Below are 15,367 nucleotides of genomic sequence, written 5' to 3'. Positions count from 1 at the left end.
CTAGCTGTGAGAAAGAGAGAATTTTAAACTATGTTCTATGGGACTAATGAAAGTTTGTACATTTTTTATCTGTAGGGTTACATTTTTTAAAAATCTGTAGAACTACCCACAACAGTTTATCAAATGTTTCCATTTGTTCATTTGTCCTAAAACCAGGAGGTCTATTAGGGAGAAGAAAGTAATTGCCAAATAGTCTTTCTTTCTGGATTAAAGTGGTAGTTTGAAAACACAAGCTTGGTAAAGAGAATCATGGAGAGCTTAGAGGCAAGAAACCTAAGAGGAAATGAGCAAATAAAGAGGTGTATTTTGCACTATAGCTTACTCAACAGAGAAATGAAATTAATTAACTTTATATATCAAAGTATTACAACCACTGCTTCTGACTTAGATACAATGAATATAAATAACATGTATTTTCCATCAAATGTATTCCATGAGACTGGTGTTATTCTAAGCTTACTACTCATTGCTTTTCTAAAAAATAAGTTCGAGAAGGAATTAATAGCAGTTCCATTCTTTTTTAAAGCTTTTTAAAATTTTTTGACATATGTTTCATTTTAAATATACAGATTTAAAATCTGTAATAAAGCCCTTGAATTTGTGTCCTGAAAAATGAAAAAAGAACAAAATTTCCTACCTAATTGAGAAGCATGCATGTAGATCACTAAATTTATCCTCAGGACTACGGAGTCGAAGGCTTCTTAACAGGCCATGTTGATTTTGTTAAATAGGATGTGGTGTGGTGTTTATTACTCCAGTGTTTGAGATTGTGTTTGGCCATGTAGACCATCTTTATAAAGGAGCTGGGTTAAAGGAGGAATGAATGTGTGGTTCAGAAATCGACCACTCTATTCTGAGAATTCATATCAATTACAGAAAATAAGCATCTGGGACAACTTAACCTTTGCAATGCATGCCTTACAAAATCTACAATAATGAACCAACCAAATGTATGACTTATTTTTTTCCAAAAGGAGATACTAAGAAACGTGTGTAATCCCTTTCAAGTAAACCTGCCATGTTATCATATGAGTGAAGACCCAATTAATTAAGATGTCCAGTTCTTGCTGACTGTCTTATCTGGGTATCAACATCTCTTATGTATACATCAATTTTGTCCTCTGAGCTAACCTTTGCAGATTGAATGAGAGGCGTGATAAAAAAAGTTGTCATCAAAGATGATGTCGCTAAAAATGGCGAAACTATTTTATTGAAAGATTATCCCGTTTTATAGTCATTTTCAGTAGGACCTCTTTGTCTCGCTAAACGCATAATAATACCTGACAGATTATTCCTAAGACTTGGTGTCTACAGTGACATTAATATTTACAAACTGAGAAATTGCCCCGTATTCATTTATAATGAGATTATAGCATAGCAACTGATGCTATCCAGATGATGGATCCAGAAATGTGAAAGCTTTCCATGCATGAAAAAAGAGGTGTAAAGGATCCTTCTATTTGTATTTAAAACCTGTACAGTAAATGTCAGGTATCCCTTAAAAGGTTGAATGAAACAAGCATTAAAAGTTTGTGGGTAAAAATCATGAGGTATGTTCTCTGGACCAGTCTCTAGCTCCATTGTTTTGTTTGCATCTTGTCTTCTCATTAAAATTCCTGCCTTGTTTGGAAATTAACCCTGTAAAACTTGGTCAGTGAGTCAACAAGCCCTTACTCAGCATCCCTGGGATGTAGGTGATAAAAGATGTAGCAGTGATGAAACAGAAGTCCAGTCTTACCTCCAGAGTTGTCCAAGTTGGAAAACAAACTCTCAGTGTAAATACTGCAAGTGCCAATGTCAATAATAATTAAATGCTTATTACGAGGAGGAAGTGCAGGGCAGAGCCTCAGCACTGGGCTCATTGAGCACAGCACCCTTGCCTTTCAACTCTGATAGAAAGCCCAGAGGTGAGACAGAGGGGGTCTAGGGTCCAATGTTCCCCTTAGTGGTTCCAGGATTGTGGGATGTTTTGTCCAGAGATGGACGGGGGACCATGAGGTTCTCCTTTACAACTAATTTGTCTACCCCTGGGTTTCTCCACTGCAGCCCTGGAAGATTCATTGCTGTAGGGACTGACTTGTGCATCATAGGATATTTAGAATCTACCCACTGGATGCCAGTGTCGCCTCCCTCCCAAGTTGCGACAACCAAAACTGTCTCCAGATGTTGCCAAATGTTCCTTCAGTGCCACTTGACAACCACTGACCTAGAATAAGCATTTCCAATGCGTAAGGCAGAGCTTTGACTGAGAGCAGGTTTCCTCAGCCTCAGCATTATTGACGTGTGGGACAGGAGAATTCTTTGTTGTGGGGCTGTCCTGTGCATTGTAGGATATTTAGAATCGACCTACTAGATGCCATAGTACACCCCCACTGCCAGTCCAAAATTATCCCCAGACATTGCCAGATGTTTCCTGGGGGGCAAAACCATCCCCGGGTTAGAATCACTGAATTGGAGACAGAAGTAGCACCTGGGAGCATGAAGGAGGTGTAAAGATTGCCCTTGTATCCTGTTTTCAGCTCTTTTTCCAGATTTCCAGGCAGCTCTTCACTTTTGCTGGAGAATGTCGCAGCTTATCTGACCTGGGTTGTTGGGCAAGGGTTTCCCGGGTCCCTACTTGCCACCTCTGTCGCATTTGAGGAAACTCTGGGGTTCTCTAAGTTCAAGGGAGTTGGCTAAATTATTCTTCACTATAGGCGGGCTCTTCCAGTGCCTGACTTCTTGACTACTTCTTTCCAAGTCCTGCCTTCCGAATTAGAGATCTACAGCCCTTTGTCCATCACCAAAAAGAAAAGAAAAACATTGGAAACCAAGTTTTTTTGTAACTTACTTGGTAGTTTAACTAGTTCTGAACCGATGAATGTAAAACTACTGTAAAGTTGAACAGTCTTTATTCATCCCACGGAATGCAAATATTCATTTCATTTCACTGCTGAATTATTAATATGTGTGACTTCACAGGTTGCTGTCCAAAACTGTGCTCAAGGTGTTACGTATTACGTAATGGTACATTATGTACATAATTACATAATGGCCATTACCTTAATGGTGAATATACATATAGATCTTCCTCAACTTAGTGGGGTCACATCCTAATAAACCCATCATAACTGTATTTTGAAAATGCATTTAGTACACCTAGTCTACCAAGCATCACAGCTTAGCCTAGCCTACCTCAAATGTGCTCAGAACACTTACATCAGCCTACAGTCAGGAAAAATCATCTCATACAAAGCCTATTTTATGATAAAGTGTTGAATATCTCCTGTAATTGATTGAATACTGTATTGAAAGTGAAAAACAGAATGGTTGTAAGTGTATTGGTTGTTGACTCTCGTGATCGCGGGGCTGACTGGGAGCTGCCACTGTCCGGCATCACTGCATTATCGCTAGCCTGGGAAAAGAGCAAAATTCAAAATTCAAAATATGGTTTTTACCGCTTTTGCACCATTATAAAGTAAAAAAATCCTAAGTCAAACCATCATGTCTGGGACCGTCTGTATGTGTGTGTGTATATATATATTCTAGTTTTATTGACTGGTGAATATATATATGTGTATGTACACATATATTTTCCAGTTTTGTTGAGATATAATTGACATACAACAGTGTATAGGTTTAAGGTATACAACATAATGATTTGATATACGTATATATTGTGAAATGATCACCACAATATGTTTAGTTAACATCCATCACCTCACATAGTTACACATTATTTTAATTTGAATTGTTAAATGGCATGTATACTAGAATGAGTGCTGTCGTGTAGAAAACTACAATGTCCATTATGAGTGCCGAAAACTGTGGAGGCAGCTGCTTAGCAGTTGAAAACTATGAAGCAGTTTAGCTGTGAAGGCAGCTAAACTTTGAAGTGGTCTTTGAATACTTTAATACGTTTATTTTGACTTTTTTAAAAAAGACATTACTTTTTAAAATCCAAAAAATTCTGAATTCTGAAATGCACCAGGCTCCAGAAGTTTGCATTTCGAGACTGAGGACCTGGGGTTGTAATTGCAAGCAGGGAAGGTTCATTTGTAGCTCATTGTGACCTTGAACATCAGATGATGGTTGTACTATGTGGGGTTTTTTTTTTCCATTTACAGTATCATCATATACTCCCATATACCCCAGAGGCGGCTTCCACCACTTAAAACCTCATTACTTTTCTGCATTCTCCAAGCTTTGCAATAAAGTGAGAACAATCAGAAACCTAAATTCAGCCAGATCAGTGGGCAGAGTGGCTGTGCCTTTTGGTCCCCGTGCCCAGTGATAGGCAGCTTCTGACCTCTCCTCCCCAGCCCATGCACCTAAGAGGCAAAGAACCACGACTCAGATCTCCTGGGGGTCAAGATGGCCCAATCTGGGATTCTGTGGCCTGGGGACACTAAACTGTAAGGCTTCTCACGACTTTTGAAAGGCCAGATATATGATTCCATTAAAATGGTTAGTTTTGGTTAGTTAAGAAGAAAGGAAAATTGTCATTTGGCGAACATGTGTGCATGTAGGTCAGAATTCCTCAGCCTGACACAATTGATATTTGGGAAGGAGAATCCCTTGTTGGGGAATGGGTCTTGTATGTTGTAGGATGTTTGGCCACATCCTCCGACACTCTCCAGGGCATGCCAATAGCACCTGCCCAATTGTGACAACCAAAATGACTCTGGACATTGCCAGATATCTCCTGGGGTGGGGCAAAGTCACCCCTGGTTGACCTCTGGTCTAGAAAAAGCATTTTGAAGTTTCTAGGAAGAGCTTTGATTTAGAGCAGGATTCTCCACCTCAGCACAACTTATATTTGGAGTAGGACCATTGTCTGTTGTCATGGACTGTCCTGTGCATTGTCAGATATTTAGGAGCATATCTGGCCTCTGCCCACTGGATGCCAGAAGCATCACCCATAAGTTGCAACAACCAAAAATGTCTCCAGACATTGCCAAGTGTGCCCTGGAAGGCAAAGTCACCCGAGTTGACAACCACTGGTCTAGGCTGATGCTGTCCTATATGTTGAGTCCTATTTTATGGGTGGAAGAAATAAACCTGTTTTCTATTGATAGGGTCAAGAGTTTTTCTGCCCCACCATATTGTCACACATCCCATGAGTGACTCATCCAAAGGGGTGTTGAAAGCCATTTGCCTCACATGGGCATTCTGGGTCACATCAAGTAATTTACATATCGTGAGGCAGAGTCACCATAGTCAGCAACATGAAATGGAGTTCAGGAACTTATTGCAAATCAGCCCAAGTGACAAATTCATTCATCCAGCAAGTAATAGTAACAGGTGTCCAGAGCTGGAGGGTACATGACTCAGAAGGTTTGAAGTGACAGAAACTCAACACCACCTTACTCAAACCCAGAAAGGGGTTTGTCAGATGCCTATGTGGGAAGTTCGCAGAATCAAAGGAAAAGCCACAAGTCCCAGGACTGGACTGAAAGTTCTTTGTGAGTCTTATTGACATGACCCGTAGCTGCTATCTTTGGCTGCTGATGGAGGCAACCACAGTATTTGAAAATGGTTTCACGTTCTGGTTAAATTCTATGGTGTTATTACTATTTTATGTCTATTTTGGAGTGGATGCTGTAGTTATCCATCACTGCTTAGCAAATTACCACAAATTTAGTGGCTTAGAACACCACCCATTGATTATCTCACAGTGTCTGTGGGTCATACCAAATCTGGGCACAGCTTTCCTGGGTTCTCTGCCAAGGGTCTTACGGGGCTGCAATAAAATGTTGACCAAGGTTGTGTCCACATCTGGAGCTCAAGATTACTTTCCAAACGCATTCAAGATGTTGGCAGATTCTAGTTTCTCACGGTTGTAGGACTGGAGCCCTCACCTCCTAGGGACCACCCCTTCCTATAGGGATTTCACACCATGGCTATCTGTTTCCTCAAGGCCAGCAAGATAGCATCTCTTCTGCTTGGAGTCTGTTTTCACGGGCTCACCTGATTAGGCCAGGCCCACCTACAGTAATCTCCCCTTTGATCAGCACAAAGTCAACAGATTAGAGACCTCAATCACACATTCAGCATCCCTTTACTTTTGCCATGTCCTATTGGTTAGAAGCACATCTGAGGTTCCCCACACACACATACTCAAGAGGAGAAGATCATGCACAGGTCTGGGTACCAGGGGATGGGAGCCAGGGAGGCTATTTTAGAATCCTGTCTATGGCAGGTGCCTTTTTGTGGGGGGCCTGAGAACTTAAACAGGATTTAGAAACATGTGCTGAGAAACAGACAGATGTTTGGGGAAACTGATGTAGAAACTGAGGTTAACAATATTGACCATAATTGGCTCATTTTAATGTCATGTATTTACATTTGATGATGATAAAAGGATGGGAAATCCAATAAATAATTGAACATTTCATGGCGTAAGGCCAGAATTTTCTCTTCTTCCAAGTGCTATCCTCATCTTGCTCAGGAATGTGTCTGGGGGCTGGTGGCCCCTCTGAAGACATGGGATGATCAAGAAGTGTCCTGCCAGCAGGCACCCTTGGTGAGGACAGCCCCTGCCTCCCTGCATGCAGGGGACCCCACTGACATCTTTCTTCTACTGCCCTAGCTACTGGGTCAGACCTGCCCCTCTGTTCAGTCCAGCCAGGCTTTACAGCAGGAAGGGTTCTCTCACTGCCTGGGAATCATTACACCAGCATCCTCCACATCGCCCTTCCTGCTCTTCTTAACACAGAACGTTCATTAGCACAGTGGCTATGGTCCTTGGGCCAGGGGGTGGGTTCAAATCCTCAACAGCTGTGACCTAGAGTCCTGCTTCCACTCACAGTAGGGGTTTTGGCATTTGTCCAAATCTTAATTTGGGGATATAATGTGCTAGTGATACCAGAAAGCTTGATGGTTTATTTTAAAAAAAGTTAACTTCAGCTTTGATGTCTCTTGTTTAATGCTGTTTTAATTGGGGTGAAATTCATATAACGTACAATCAGCCATTTTAAAGTGTGCAATTCAGAGGCATTTAGTGCATTCAACCACTTTGGTTCAACCACTACCTCTGTCTAGTTCTGGAACTTTTTCATCATTCCCCCAGAAAATTGCATACCCCTCATCAGTCATGCCCATCTCCCTTCCCTTGGCCCCTGGTAACCAGTAATTGACTTTCTGTCTCTATGCATTTGCTTATTCTGGACATTTCATATAAATGGAATCACATACTATGTGGCGTTTTGTGGCTGGCTTCTCTCACTAAGCATCATGTTTTCAAGGTTTATCTATGTTGTAACATCTGTCACATCTTCATTCCACTTTATGGCTGAATAATATTCCATTTTATGGATAGACCACATTTTGCTTATCCATTCATCTGTCGCTGGGCGATTGGGTTGTTTCCACCTTTTGGCTGTTGTAAATAGTGCTGCTATGAACCTGGGTGTAGTGTACCAATATCTGCTTAAGAAGGCCTTTCAGTTCTTTTGGGTATATACCCAGAAGCAGAAGCAGAATTGCTGAGTCATATGGTAATTCTATGCTTAACTTTCCAAGAAACCACCATACTGTTTTCCACCACAGATTTTCATCTCTCTTCATTTCTGAGGTCCTTATCTTAGAGGATTTTCTCTACTTTGGCTGAGAAGCCCCAAGAGGCACAATTATAACATCTCTTGTCAGAACTTGTGCCGAGGAGGAATGCATTTAGCTCGTCAAAGAGCCCTTGGCAGAACCTTGGTCTTCATATTGGCATTTGTAAGACTTGTTTCTGTCTGCCCTGCAGCCTACTGGGAAAGGCAATTACCAAGGCAATTCTGACTCTAGTGTAATAAAACAGAGGAGGAGTCCCAGAAACCAGTCACCTGGCATGCAGGGACACATGGTTCCAAAGTCATGAAAGGACATAAGGACCTTGGGCAGGCTCTAGAGTCTAGATGGGCCATCCAAACCTGTCCTGCTGTGGCTGCAGTTTGGCACCACCTGTTGGTAGCTCTTTTCTCAGGCTTGAAAATCCATAGGGGCAGTTCCTGGGCCCGTGGCTGGCTGGCATTCCAGGATGGTAGCAGCAGTTCCAGGAAGCTGAGTGGGTGAGTTGAATCTGCTCCTCAGCTTGAACTGGGCCATGGAGCCAGAACAAACAGGGTCTGCTGGGTCCCATGCTCCACTTGCCTGTTCTCCAAGACCAGTTGCCTACCTTTCTTTTGCCACCTGGCCTCTCTGTTCTCTCTACCACCGCTCAGCCCCCAATATGTCACCCTAGTCCCAGCCTGCCTTGGTCTGGGGACAGAAGTGGAGGTTCTAAGGTCCAGAGGATGGAGCCAATGGCCCATCACCTCATGAATATTCAAATTCCAGTGATCAGGAGCCCTTACCTTTGGGTTTCCTGGACTAATTTGCATCTCTCTTCCAACTCCCATTTCCTCACCTTCAACAAATACATCCAGCATCCAGCTGGTAACTTAGGAGATTAGGGATTTTATTAGACATAGTATCATAGAAGTGGCTGAATGACTAATTACATATTATTTTCAGCAAAAAGAGTGCTCCTGGCTACTGCCCAGCCATTAATTAGGAAGTGAAACATCCCACGGTACAATGGTATGTGTGGAATATATGTGGTACCTAATTATGTATTTGATGAGATCTATTGGAGGGATCAATATGGTGACTTTTCGCAGCCTTCTTTAAAGAATCACAGAAATTTCATACATTCCCAACCAACTTCAAACATACCTGCCACTAAAGTTTTCAAATGGAATGTCTTTTCCTGTGATTTCTTAATTCAGGTCATGCATCTTATGTTAGTGTCTTTTAAACTGAATGAACCCTGCGCATAAAACTATACTTTGAGTATAATTATTTTTTCTTGGTTCAAATGGTGATCTAAATTGGAGAAGATAACGTCATTTTGATCTGTGATAACTACATATTGGGGATATTAGGAATCATTCCTGTGGCCCTTTGATATTTTCCTATCAATGTAACAGTTGGTTAGTCACCAATTTGCTTGGTATGCTGCCAACAGTTAGTTACCTTATTCATAGAGTTACTTGTTTTTTAATAAGACCTTTAGGATTTCCTTTTTTAACCACACCCATAGCCTCCCAATGCACAAATGGTGTCCTGAGAGAATTGTGCATATGGCACATAATTAATTACATGCTCATCATCATCATCTCACGCAGGAAACATTTCTAGTTTGCCTACAAAGATACACATGGCTACTTCTTCCTGGGATGTTATGAGAATAAAGATTCTTGATTGGAATTTCTCTCAATGCAGGGGAAAACAAGGCTGATATGTTATTGCTACATTCATAAGAACATGTTTGGAAATAGGGCTCTCTGTCCATTTTCCATGTACAATATGGTAATAATTGAATCTAAATAAATTTGATTGAAAGGAATTAGCATCTACTCCTGGCAATCTTTCTATAATAAAAATATGCCTTGATTAAAAACTTCCACCATTACATGACTGATTCTGTATTCTAGGCCCAACATATAAACAGTTTTATTCATTACTTTTGAGAGATAATTTTTTATTTAATTTTGCTGTGAGCTATATGTATCTTCACTGACAGATATATATGATGGCAATCAAAATAATTCAATTAAATAATTATAAATGTTTATTTTCTTTTTTACTGAAAGATTAACAATTTAAATGAGCTATGTAATATAAAATTAAAATTGAGTAATGTTTCTACACTTTGCCCTGTGAAATAAATTAAAAGCAGGAGGAGAAGGAGAGGAAGAAGAGAAACAGGAGGATGAGGAGGCAGGAGGAGAAGGTGGTGGCTGGTATAGTGGAAATAATCCTGAAAATAATGTCCTCTTTGGTATCCATAAACTCTAAGAGCATCAGGTACTCATATTTAAAACGGGCAATGGAGATCATGCTGCCTGCCCCCCAGGGCTCTGTTGTGCCTTTAGGCCACCATGCCCCCACCATCAGTGCACGTTCATGAGAGTCTGGAATGCCTCCCATGAGCACCATTCATTGGTGAACTTGGCCCTGAGCCCCTTGCCTGGGCACATTCCGCCCATTCCATCCTGTCCCACAGTCTGTGGGATACAGAATACTTTCTCTCTTTCATTTCTACTCTCCCCTTGTTGGCTTCTGTCAGCCATGTTGCTTCTCCATCCTAACTGCACTGCCTCCGGGGGCCCTAGCGAACCTCCTTCCTCTTGTCCTGGTGCCCCCCCCCCCCCAGTTGAAATAGCCCCTCCCAGCTTAAAGGTGCACTTGGCAGAGCCTTTGCATCTTCACCCATCGGCTGTAAAGACCAAATGAGACAGTGTGTGGAAGCATCCATTGTAAGAGCCAGGCAAAACTAGTTATGGTAGGAATAGACGTTAAGTCCTTATTGCAGTAGTATTTCTCTTACAACCGTGCAAGACGAAAGACTACACACCTCCCGAAACATCAGGAGAAAATTCAGTCACATCTGCATTTCCACAGTTAGCAGAGAGAGATATGAAAACACGTAGAGATCCCACCTCCTCCCTCAGTTTACACTCCCGCACACAAAGGCAAGCTTTTTCTAAGTGGATATATTTTTTAAGAAATAGGCTGTGTTCTTACTTTTCTTTGAGTAGTTTTGATGAAATCCTTGTTTACAACTTTGAGGCATATTTTACATATCATTTAATTCACCCACTTGCACAATTCAATGGTTTTTATTAAAGTACCAAGTTGTAGGATCATCACCGTAGATCAGTTTGAGAGCATTTTCACCAGCCGAGTGAGAGCCTTCATGCCCACTTCTGTTAATCCCCATTCCCACCACCTGCCTGAATGTGTCCTAAAGAAGTCAAATTCTTCTAGATCTCACATTTCTCTGAAGCCATGGCATGTGAATATAGCCCTTGGGGATGTTGACAGTCATCAGATAACATCACTCTACTACATGACTCTCTAATCACTGTCATAGAAAGACCCAGAACCAAATTGCTCAGGCATGAAGAAATAAAACTCACCTGTTCCATGAATCTCCATGCCCCTCGCTGTTTGGAATGTTTGTCTTTTGTCTGCCTGGACACTAGCTCATCTAGTCCCTCTTCTGCCATTGTCACTGTTTTCTCTTCCTGCCTCTGACTGTGGTCATTTCCTAAGGAAATGCCCGTGGATTTCTTTCCTATACTTAGGCCCTTAAAACTGATTTTCCTTATAAGCAAGTCAACACCTGTCAGTGAGACTGTCATTACTTGTATATCTCAGACTGTTATCATTTGAACAAATGCATTTCAAAATACACAGCTAATATAGGGGTAAGGGAAATGCACTGAATATAGGCAAATCATGCAGTTGTAAGTTAAAACCAAAACTTCAAATCTGGACAGGGAATCATGCTGGGGTACTATTTGATAAGGATTTTCAAAACAGAGAGAAAATCCAAAATGATGTAATTTAGGAATAAACAACAGATGACCAGGCCTGGTCCAGACAATGAATAATGAGTTCTTACCTACAGATAACAAAATTGGTACACAGGCCTGATCTCTTGGTGATCCAGGACTTCAGCTATTGGGCATCTGCTGGAAGTCTTGTCCAGCTAAAGTCTTAATATCTGATAAACTCTTTTTTCCTGTAAACTTCATCCCACAGATAAAATATTGCTCTCAAATTGACTGTGACAAACAAGGAAGAATTGGTTGTTGAAGTGCAAATGATAGAATCCTCAGGAGGAGGTGACCATACTCTTTTTAAAATCAGTAATTGTAAGTGACCTGCATAGTTTGGCCAGAGACCTGGGGTTTAGAGTCGTTCAGATAAAAATACAGATTATCTCTGGGCCAGGGACTCTGAAAAAGGAGCAGCTCAAGCGCTGGGAGGTCCTCAAACATGAAAGTCTGCCATCACAATCACAAGCCATAAAGGATCTGGTGGAGGAGGAAAAGCACGAAGCATTTAAAGAAAGCAGTGTGGCAATATAGGGTTTCCTTTAATGAACTCAGACTTTGAAAGGGAATATTTGGGGGATTGGGAAAAGCTGCGAGACTCATGAAATGAATGGCTTACCTATCTACATCTGATGTCAGGAAGACCAAAACCCCAAACAAACTGATCAAAATACTCCCTTGGTGCTCTGGTTCCCAAGTCCACCCTGACTCAGTTTCTCTGCCCTTTGACGGGACAGCATTCCCAGTGCATCAAGCTCAACCCTTATGAAGCTAACCATCCACTGAAACCGCATTCATATATTCAAAGTTCTGAAACTATAGTAGCAGAGAGGTACGCCCGACCTGGAATTAGCAGATGATAACATAGTGTCATATTGCTTTATGTGTCTCACTCCAGACAGTGCTGACGTGCTTCTGTGAGACAGTGGATGGAAATGCTCATTCGACTCATTGCAAAGCGTTGACTCACTTCCTGGGCTGTGCCTGCGGTACTGCTTGTCCATTGATTTACTAACGTGAGGAAAAACTCATTTTGCGTTCCCCAGCATTCCGAATCCACCACCCTCCTGGAATCCCAACACTTGCTGCTCCTCTCACTTTTAGCAAGAAACTTTGCCTCTGAAAACTCAACAGAAACAATCAGACTAACTAACTTAAAGGCCAGCAAATGGATGTGTTCAAATTTGACTCCTCAACTTTTTCCCTTCAATCCTTACACTTGTCCTGATTTTAAGCTGCCTTAATGATCCCCTCTGCTTCCTAACGCCGGCTTCTTTCTCAGCGCTCCTGATCCTCTGAGGTCCTTGTCATAGACCTTCATCTTTACCCATATCTAAGTGGCTTGGCCTCTTTTGGATCTTCTTTCCCAGGGTCACCACTGACCATCTAATTGCCAATTCCGGTATCTTTTCCTTTGTGATAACTCGTACTTCGGGTTCTTCAGTTATCTTTCAGCTCACTCTTTCTGAGCTTCCTTTTCTGGTTACCTTCCCCATCCTTGCCCCTGGAAGGCTTGGTTTGCTCAAGCTTCTGTCTTAGGCATTTTCTCCTTCTATTTCCCAGTGGTGGGAGATCTTGCCCACAACCATGGCGTCAAATGTCACCTGGAGTTGGGTCTCCTAATTCCCTATGCTGTGCTCTGTTCTCTCCCCTGTGTTCCAGCATCTAGGGAGACAATGCTGGTATCATGAGTGATGGTCGGCACAGCTCCAGAGTCAGACAACCTATATCCAAATCCCACCTTTTTCACATCCAAGCTGAGTTGGTAAAAACTTCTGTAAATGTCAGATTCCCTTTTATACAATGGGAAGGAATAACAGATTATAGATAATATAGCATGGTTATAAGATAATATATATTTATTGTACTATGATAATGCCCAACACATTGTTTGCCCTTCATAAATGATAATGGTGATGGTGTTTCATTGTCTATTTCCTCTTACATGAGCTACAAATATTTTCCAAACTAAGTATGTTCGAAATACAACCTGCAGTTTCTCCTTTCTAAGTCTATGGCACCTTCAGTACTTCCTCGCACAATTAATGCTGTCCCTATCATGCAGGCCATGTGCTGGAAGCATTAGTGTTGGTCTCCCATACCCTTATCTAGTCATCCTTCTGGATAACTTAGTTTCTAAAATACCTCTTGAATGTACCTCCTCTCTGTCCCCATGGCCACTGTCTGCCAACTGCATTTGTAGGACTTCAACAGTGATATACTATACAGATGCATCCAATGAAAGGGGCGGGTAGGCACCACAGCCCTTTTTTGGGCAAAAGTTCATGATTTTCTTTCAGTTTTCCTATTTTGCTTCTCCACTCACCCTCAGTCTCTGTACTTACCTTGTTCCTTTTTAGTTCTGTAACGTCGTCTCCTTTCCTTCCAGAATGTTCCTTAAAAGTGGGTTTTGTGCTGGCACTTTGGAACCATTTGCATTTTTCCCAGTGACTCCCTGGCCAGCCTAGCCCCAAAGTCGCTCACTCTTGGTGCATTTGGCCAATATCCCATCGGTACCAAGTTTTCAAGTTGTCCCTGAGGCATGCCATAAGATTTTATATCCCAGAGTAATTGCCAGATAAGAGCCGGGATGAGTGGGACGCCTTCTGTGCAAAGAGAAGGTGGTTGACTGTCAGAGAGGCAGGCGCATGCTCAGGCAGCGCATTTTTGGAGCAGAGCACAAGAGGATGGTGAAAGTCCAGAAACGCTTCCCTGAGCACGTCCCTTCCCCACATGCCCCTCAGCAAATCTTTGTATCTCTCTAGAAGTAGGTGAGCCCCAGTTTGAAGACTAGTGGCCTAGATTATTGGAGTCGCCTCCTCCCTGGTCTCATTTTCTGAAAAATTCCATTCAATCAAAACCTACCGGTTTTTCCTCTGTGAGAGTAATTTTCCCACAACGTCTCATTTTTCTTTGAAAACCTACCTCATCTTACTTTGGAAATGCTTGCTCTTGCCCCTCTGATGCTTGAAAATCTATTTCCATTTGACTCATCTGACTTCATCTGTCACTGCTCCCCACTGTGAACCTTCCGTTCCAGGGACTCCAGCTTCCATCCTGCTGCATTCTCATCCTGCCTCTGCCCTTCTCCCCTCCAAACTCTCTTCCTACTTAGCTCCCACTCTTTCTTCCTAGTCCTCCTTATGTCAGGAATACTCTGTGCTACTTCTCTTTCACAAATACCAGAAGTCATCTTCCAAATTCCACCTTCAAAGTGCAACTTAGGTCCTTTTTCCAATAGATGAGCTATAGGGGAAACGAAAACCCCAATAACATTAATAAAATCCCCGTGGAGGGTCAGGCCCCTCCACAGGGGAAAATCCATCATTCCTTAACCTATATATGCCAGGTCAGTGTTGTCCATGGAGTTTGTATGCATTTTGACTATTGCATTTAACACACTGTACATTTAGTTTTTGAATGTGAAATGTGGACTCCCTAAAGAGAAAGCCACTGGCTTATTAATCTTTATATCCCCCTTATCTGACACATATGTTCACAATAGATGATTTTTTTTTCCTGAGGAAGATTAGCCCTGAGCTAAGATCTGTTGCCAATCTTCCTTGTTTTTTTTTTTTTTTTTTTTTTGCTTGAGGAAGATTAGCCCTAAGCTAACTTCTGTGCCAGTCTTCCTCTACTTTATTTGTGGGTGATTGCCACAGCATGACTGACAGGTGGTGTAGGTCCTCACCCGGGATCCAAACCTGCAAACCCAGGGCACCAAAGTGGAACATGCCAAACTTAATCAGTATGCCATGGGGCCAGCTCCCGGAATACATGATTTTTGATAATGAACCGTATAAAAATTGCAACCATGTCTTAGAACACTTGCCTTTGTTGGCCAGTAAATATTTCTGTAACTTAGAAATGACGTAGTCATTTTGTCTACCTGTTGGAAGCATAGAAATTTGCCGTGTTTAGGTCGGAAGTCCTAAAATCAAGGTGTTGGCAAGTCTGTGTTCCTTCTGGAGGCTCTAGGGGAGAATCTGTTTCCTTGACTTCTCCAGCTTCTA

General features: G+C 41.9%; 1 protein-coding gene across 2 annotated transcripts in view; it reads left to right on the top strand.

Annotated features, from left to right (window-relative positions):
* STS (steroid sulfatase) overlaps positions 1-15,367 on the top strand; it is a 175,330-nt gene that overhangs the window by 9,003 nt on the left and 150,960 nt on the right. The window lies entirely within an intron of this gene.

The sequence above is a fragment of the Equus quagga genome, chromosome 10, assembly GCF_021613505.1.
Source record: "Equus quagga isolate Etosha38 chromosome 10, UCLA_HA_Equagga_1.0, whole genome shotgun sequence".
NCBI lineage: Eukaryota > Metazoa > Chordata > Mammalia > Perissodactyla > Equidae > Equus > Equus quagga.
This window is presented reverse-complemented; position numbering and strand designations above follow the sequence as displayed.